At 40.5% G+C, this 7887-nt stretch overlaps 1 non-coding gene across 1 annotated transcript; it reads left to right on the top strand.

Moving 5' to 3' along the window:
• Window positions 1-261: 261 nt before the first annotated feature.
• On the top strand, window positions 262-365 carry LOC115892085. The gene has a single exon (XR_004051974.1). It is a non-coding gene; the product is annotated as a U6 spliceosomal RNA (small nuclear RNA).
• Window positions 366-7887: the final 7522 nt, after the last annotated feature.

Here is a 7887-nt window from a genome sequence, read left to right as displayed (position 1 = left end):
TTGGAAGCAGAGATTGGGCCCTTCCTAGATCTGAACCTGCTGGTGCCTTGATCATGGGTTCCAGCCTCCATGAAAAATACATTTCTGTTCTCTATAAATTAGCTAGTTTAAAGTATTTTGTTATAGCAACACAACCAAAGTAAGACATCTGGTATGTCTCTCCTCTACAGCCCAGCCATCCTCCTTTTGGGAGGCTAACACAGTCATGCTCTATTCACAGTGATTGCAGAAATGCTAAAAAGCAAATAAAAATGCATGAGGCTGCTTACTTCAGCAGCATATACACTAAAATTGAAATGATACGGAGATTAGCATAGCCTCTGCACAAAAATGGCACACAAATTTGTGAAGCATTGCAGATTTTTGTAAAACATAAAATAAATGCTTAAGGAGATGGATACCCCATTTCCCATAATGTGATTATTATACACTGCCTGCCTCTATCAACACATCTCACGTACCTCATGAGATATTTAAACATCTAGTATGTACCCACAAAAATTTAAGATGAAATAAAAAAAAAATAAAAATGTATAAGTGCCTTTGAAGCCTAGGCTTTGAACAGACATACCTTCATTTCTGCCTCATTCTATTAACCAAAACAGGTCATATAGGGAGCTATATTCTGCCTTTATCAGAGAAACTCTAAAGTCATATGACAAAGGGCTCAGCGAGAGGAGTGAAAAATAAAGATTATGAATAAAAATTCATTTCTAGCCTTTCCCATATCAACCTAGATTAAGAAATAGAATATTACTAGGACCTTAGAAGTCGCTCTGATGTCCTCACTCAGTTATTATCTCTAGCCTTCCTCCTCCAAGTTAACAATTATCTTGACTCCTATCTAATAGATCAATTTTGCTAACTTTTATAAAGTGGAATCAAAAAATCTATATTTATCTGTGTTAGGACTCTTTTTTTTAACAAAATTTTGTGAGATTCATGCATATTGTTACAGGTAGCCCTAGTGAGTTAATTTTCATTGTGATTTAGTGTTATATTTTGAGAATATGCCATAATTTGTTTATTATCAGTCATCTACTATTGATGGATATTTAGGCTATTTTCAATTTGGGGATATTACAAATAATGCTGCTGCAAACACTTGGCAAACAACCGTAAGGTTCTCTTTTGCCTGTATACTAGAGGTGGGTTTACTATAGGCTAAAAGACTTCTGATTGCTCCACATTCTCTCTAACACTTAGAATTGTTACTATTTATTTTATTTTAGTTACTGTGTTTTCTTTTAGATGGAGTCTCACTCTGTCACCCAGGCTGGAGTGCAGTGGCACAATCTCTGCTCACTACAGTCTCCACCTCCTGGTTCAAGCAATTCTCCTGCCTCAGCCTCCCAAGTAGCTGGGATTACAGGCATGCACCACTACACCTGGCTAATTTTTGTATTTTTAGTAGAGACAGAGCTGGCCAGGCTGGTCTCGAACTCCTGACCTCAGGTGATCCGCCTGCCTTAGCCTCCCAAAGTGCTAGGATTACAAGCATGAGCCACCCCTCCCAGCCTATTTTATTTCATTAATTTTTTAGAAACAAGGTCTTGCTCTGTCACCCAGGCTGGAGTACAGTGGTGCGATCATGATTCACTGCAGCTCGACCTTCCAGACTGAAGTGATAGTCCTACTTCAGGCTCCCAAGTAGCTGGGACTACAGGTGTGTGCCACCATGCCTGGCCAGTATTTTAAATTTTAGTCATTTTGGTGGATATTCATTAAGTTTCCTATATTAGGTATAATTTTTATGCTTTTATAAGTGGTATGACTTTTAAACATAATTTTACTTGTTTATTGCTGGTATATAGAAGTATAATTAATATTGATCTTGAATTCTCTGACCTTGCTAAACATACTTATTAATTTTAAGTTCATATGTAGATTCATTTACATATTTTACCTACACAGTTGTGTCACACAAATAATGAGCTTTCTACTTCCTTTTCATTTTTATACCTTTTGTTTCTTTATTGCACTGGCTAGAACCTCTAATATGATGTTGAACATGATGTTGAAAATAAACAGTGATAGAAGATATTCTCGAGCAAGATGGCCGAATAGGAACAGCTCCAGTCTCCAACTCCCAGCGCGAGCGACACAGAAGACGGGTGATTTCTGCATTTTTAACTGAGGTACTGGGGTCATCTAACTAGGGAGTGCCGGACAATTGATGCTGGTCAGCTGCTGCAGCCTGACCAGCGAGAGCTGAAGCAGGGCGAGGCATCACCTCACCTGAGAAGCACAAGGGGGAAGGGAATCCCTTTTCCTAGCCAGGGGAACTGAGACACACAACACCTGGAAAATTGGGTAACTCCCACCCCAATACCACGCTTTAAGCAAACGGGCACACCAGAAGAATATATCCCTCACCTGGCCGGGAGGGTCCCAAGCCCACGGAGCCTCCCTCATTGTTAACACAGCAGTCTGCGGCGATCTAACCGCAAGGCAGCAGCGAGGCTGGGGGAGGGGCGCCCGCCATTGCTGAGGCTTAAGTAGGTAAACAAAGCTGCTGGGAAGCTCGAACTGGGTGGAGCTCACAGCAGCTCAAGGAAACCTGCCTGTCTCTATAGACTCCACCTCTGGGGGCAGGGCTCAGCTAAAAAAACAACAGGGGAAGCAGCAGAGGCCTGAGCAGACACGAACGACTCTGTCTGACAGCTTTGAAGAGAGCAGTGGATCTCCCAACAAGGAGGTTGAGATCTGAGAACAGACAGACTGCCTGCTCAAGTGGGTCATTGACCCCTGAGTAGCCTAACTGGGAGACATCCCCCACTAGGGGCAGTCTGACACCCCACACCTCACAGGGTGGAGTACACCCCTGAGAGGAAGCTTCCAAAGTAAGAATCAGACAGGTACACTCGCTGTTCAGCAATATTCTATCTTCGGCAACCTCTGCTGCTGATACCCAGGCAAACAGGGTCTGGAGTGGACCTCAAGCAATCTCCAACAGACCTATAGCTGAGGGTCCTGACTGTCAGAAGGAAAACTATCAAACAGGAAGGACACCTATACCAAATCCCCATCAGTACATCACCATCATCAAAGACCAGAGACAGATAAAACCACAAAGATGGGGAAAAAGCAGGGCAGAAAAGCTGGAAATTCAAAAAATAAGAGCGCATCTCCCCCTGCAAAGGAGCGCAGCCCATCGCCAGCAACAGATCGAAGCTGGTCAGAGAATGACTTTGACGAGATGAGAGAAGAAGGCTTCAGTCCATCAAACTTCTCAGAGCTAAAGGAGGAATTATGTACCCAGCACAAAGAAACCAAAAATCTTGAAGAAAGAGTGGAAGAATTGACAGCTAGACTAATTAATGCGGAGAAGGTCATAAACGAAATGACAGAGACGAAAACCATGACACGAGAAATACGTGACAAATGCACAAGCTTCAGTAACCGACTCGATCAACTGGAAGAAAGAGTATCAGCGATTGAGGATCAAATGAATGAAATGAAGCGAGAAGAGAAACCAAAAGAAAAAAGAAGAAAAAGAAATGAACAAAGCCTGCAAGAAGTATGGGATTATGTAAAAAGACCAAATCTACGTCTGATTGGGGTGCCTGAAAGTGAGGGGGAAAATGGAACCAAGTTGGAAAACACTCTTCAGGATATCATCCAGGAGAACTTCCCCAACCTAGTAGGGCAGGCCAACATTCAAATTCAGGAAATACAGAGAATGCCACAAAGATACTCCTCCAGAAGAGCAACTCCAAGACACATAATTACCAGATTCACCAAAGTTGAAATGAAGGAAAAAATCTTAAGGGCAGCCAGAGAGAAAGGTCGGGTTACCCACAAAGAGAAGCCCATCAGACTAACAGCAGATCTCTCGGCAGAAACTCTACAAGCCAGAAGAGAGTGGGGGCCAATATTCAACGTTCTTAAAGGAAAGAATTTTAAACCCAGAATTTCATATCCAGCCAAACTAAGTTTCATAAGTGAAGGAGAAATAAAATCCTTTACAGATAAGCAAATGCTTAGAGATTTTGTCACCACCAGGCCTGCCTTACAAGAGACCCTGAAGGAAGCTCTAAACATGGAAAGGAACAACCGGTAGCAGCCATTGCAAAAAACATGCCAAAATGTAAAGACCATCGAGGCTAGGAAGAAACTGCATCAACTAACGAGCAAAATAACCAGTTAATATCATAATGGCAGGATCAAGTTCACACATAACAATATTAACCTTAAATGTTAACGGACTAAATGCTCCAATTAAAAGACACAGACTGGCAAACTGGATAAAGAGTCAAGACCCATCAGTCTGCTGTATTCAGGAGACCCATCTCACATGCAGAGACATACATAGGCTCAAAATAAAGGGATGGGGGAAGATCTACCAAGCAAATGGAGAACAAAAAAAAGCAGGGGTTGCAATCCTAGTCTCTGATAAAACAGACTTTAAACCATCAAAGATCAAAAGAGACAAAGAAGGCCATTACATAATGGTAAAGGGATCAATTCAACAGGAAGAGCTAACTATCCTAAATATATATGCACCCAATACAGGAGCACCCAGATTCATAAAGCAAGTCCTTAGAGACTTACAAAGAGACTTAGACTCCCATACAATAATAATGGGAGACTTCAACACTCCACTGTCAACATTAGACAGATCAATGAGACAGAAAGTTAACAAGGATATCTAGGAATTGAACTCATCTCTGCACCAAGCGAACCTAATAGACATCTATAGAACTCTCCACCCCAAATCAACAGAATTATACATTCTTCTCAGCACCACATCGCACTTATTCCAAAATTGACCACATAATTGGAAGTAAAGCACTCCTCAGCAAATGTACAAGAACAGACATTATAACAAACTGTCTCTCAGACCACAGTGCAATCAAACTAGAACTCAGGACTAAGAAACTCAATCAAAACCGCTCAACTACATGGAAACTGAACAACCTGCTCCTGAATGACTACTGGGTACATAATGAAATGAAGGCAGAAATAAAGATGTTTTTTGAAACCAATGAGAACAAAGATACAACATACCAGAATCTCTGGGACACATTTAAAGCAGTGTGTAGAGGGAAATTTATAGCACTAAATGCCCACAAGAGAAAGCAGGAAAGATCTAAAATCGACACTCTAACATCACAATTAAAAGAACTAGAGAAGCAAGAGCAAACACATTCAAAAGCTGGCAGAGGGCAAGAAATAACTAAGATCAGAGCAGAGCTGAAGGAGATAGAGACACAAAAAACACTCCAAAAAATCAATGAATCCAGGAGTTGGTTTTTTGAAAAGATCAACAAAATTGACAGACAGCTAGCAAGACTAATAAAGAAGAAAAGAGAGAGGAATCAAATAGATGCAATAAAAAATGATAAAGGGGATATCACCACCGACCCCACAGAAATACAAACTACCATCAGAGAATACTATAAACACCTCTACGCAAATCAACTAGAAAATCTAGAAGAAATGGATAATTTCCTGGACACTTACACTCTCCCAAGACTAAACCAGGAAGAAGTTGAATCCCTGAATAGACCAATAGCAGGCTCTGAAATTGAGGCAACAATTAATAGCCTACCCACCAAAAAAAGTCCAAGACCAGATGGATTCACAGCTGAATTCTACCAGAGGTACAAGGAGGAGCTGGTACCATTCCTTCTGAAACTATTCCAATCAATAGAAAAAGAGGGAATCCTCCCTAACTCATTTTATGAGGCCAACATCATCCTGATACCAAAGCCTGGCAGAGACACAACAAAAAAAGAGAATTTTAGACCAATATCCCTGATGAACATCGATGCAAAAATCCTCAATAAAATACTGGCAAACCAGATGCAGCAGCACAGCAAAAAGCTATCCACCATGATCAAGTGGGCTTCATCCCTGGGATGCAAGGCTGGTTCAACATTCGCAAATCAATAAACATAATCCAGCATATAAACAGAACCAAAGTCAAGAACCACATGATTATCTCAATAGATGCAGAAAAGGCTTTTGACAAAATTCAACAGCCCTTCATGCTAAAAACGCTCAATAAATTCGGTATTGATGGAACGTACCTCAAAATAATAAGAGCTATTTATGAGAAACCCACAGCTAATATCATACTGAATGGGCAAAAACTGGAAAAATTCCCTTTGAAAACTGGCACAAGACAGGGATGCCCTCTCTCATCACTCCTATTCAACACAGTGTTGGAAGTTCTGGCTAGGGCAATCAGGCAAGAGAAAGAAATCAAGGGTATTCAGTTAAGAAAAGAAGAAGTCAAATTGTCCCTGTTTGCAGATGACATGATTGTATATTTAGAAAACCCCATTGTCTCAGCCCAAAATCTCCTTAAGCTAATAAGCAACTTCAGCAAAGTCTCAGGATACAAAATTAATGTGCAAAAATCACAAGCATTCTTATACACCAGTAACAGACAAGCAGAGAGCCAAATCAGGAATGAACTTCCATTCACAATTGCTTCAAAGAGAATAAAATACCTAGGAATCCAACTTACAAGGGATGTAAAGGACCTCTTCAAGGAGAACTACAAACCACTGCTCAGTGAAATCAAAGAGGACACAAACAAATGGAAGAACATACCATGCTCATGGATAGGAAGAATCAATATTGTGAAAATGGCTATACTGCCCAAGGTTATTTATAGATTCAATGCCATCCCCATTAAGCTACCAATGAGTTTCTTCACAGAATTGGAAAAAACGGCTTTAAAGTTCATATGGAACCAAAAAAGAGCCCGCATTGCCAAGACAATCCTAAGTCAAAAGGACAAAGCTGGAGGCATCACGCTACCTGACTTCAAACTATACTACAAGGCTACAGTAACCAAAACAGCATGGTACTGGTACCAAAACAGAGATATAGACCAATGGAACAGAACAGAGTCCTCAGAAATAATACCACACATCTACAGCCATCTGATCTTTGACAAACCTGAGAGAAACAAGAAATGGGGAAAGGATTCCCTATTTAATAAATGGTGCTGGGAAAATTGGTTAGCCATAAGTAGAAAGCTGAAACTGGATCCTTTCCTTACTCCTTATATGAAGATTAATTCAAGATGGATTAGAGACTTAAATGTTAGACCTAATACCATAAAAACCCTAGAAGAAAATCTAGGTAGTACCATTCAGGACATAGGCATGGGCAAGGACTTCATGTCTAAAACACCAAAAGCAATGGCAGCAAAAGCCAAAATTGACAAATGGGATCTAATTAAACTAAAGAGCTTCTGCACAGCAAAAGAAACTACCATCAGAGTGAACAGGCAACCTACAGGATGGGAGAAAATTGTTGCAATCTACTCATCTGACATCCAGAATCCAGAATCTACAAAGAAGTCAAACCAATATACAAGAAAAAAACAAACAACCCCATCAAAAAGTGGGCAAAGGATATGAACAGACATTTCTCAAAAGAAGACATTCATACAGCCAACAGACACATGAAAAAATGCTCATCATCACTCGCCATCAGAGAAATGCAAATCAAAACCACAATGAGATACCATCTCACACCAGTTAGAATGGCAATCATTAAAAAATCAGGAAACAACAGTTGTTGGAGAGGATGTGGAGAAATAGGAACACTTTTACACTGTTGGTGGGATTGTAAACTAGTTCAACCATTATGGAAAACAGTATGGCAATTCCTCAAGGATCTAGAACTAGATGTACCATATGACCCAGCCATCCCACTACTGGGTATATACCCAAAGGATTATAAATTATTCTACTACAAAGACACATGCACACGTATGTTTATTGCAGCACTATTCACAATAGCAAAGACTTGGAACCAACCCAAATGTCCATCTGTGACAGACTGGATTAAGAAAATGTGGCACATATACACCATGGAATACTATGCAGCCATAAAAAAGGATGAGTTTGCGTCCTTTGTAGG

The sequence above is a fragment of the Rhinopithecus roxellana genome, chromosome 1 (assembly GCF_007565055.1).
Source record: "Rhinopithecus roxellana isolate Shanxi Qingling chromosome 1, ASM756505v1, whole genome shotgun sequence".
Lineage (NCBI taxonomy): Eukaryota > Metazoa > Chordata > Mammalia > Primates > Cercopithecidae > Rhinopithecus > Rhinopithecus roxellana.
Note: the sequence above shows the minus strand (reverse complement) of the source record. Positions and strands in the feature narration are given on the sequence as shown.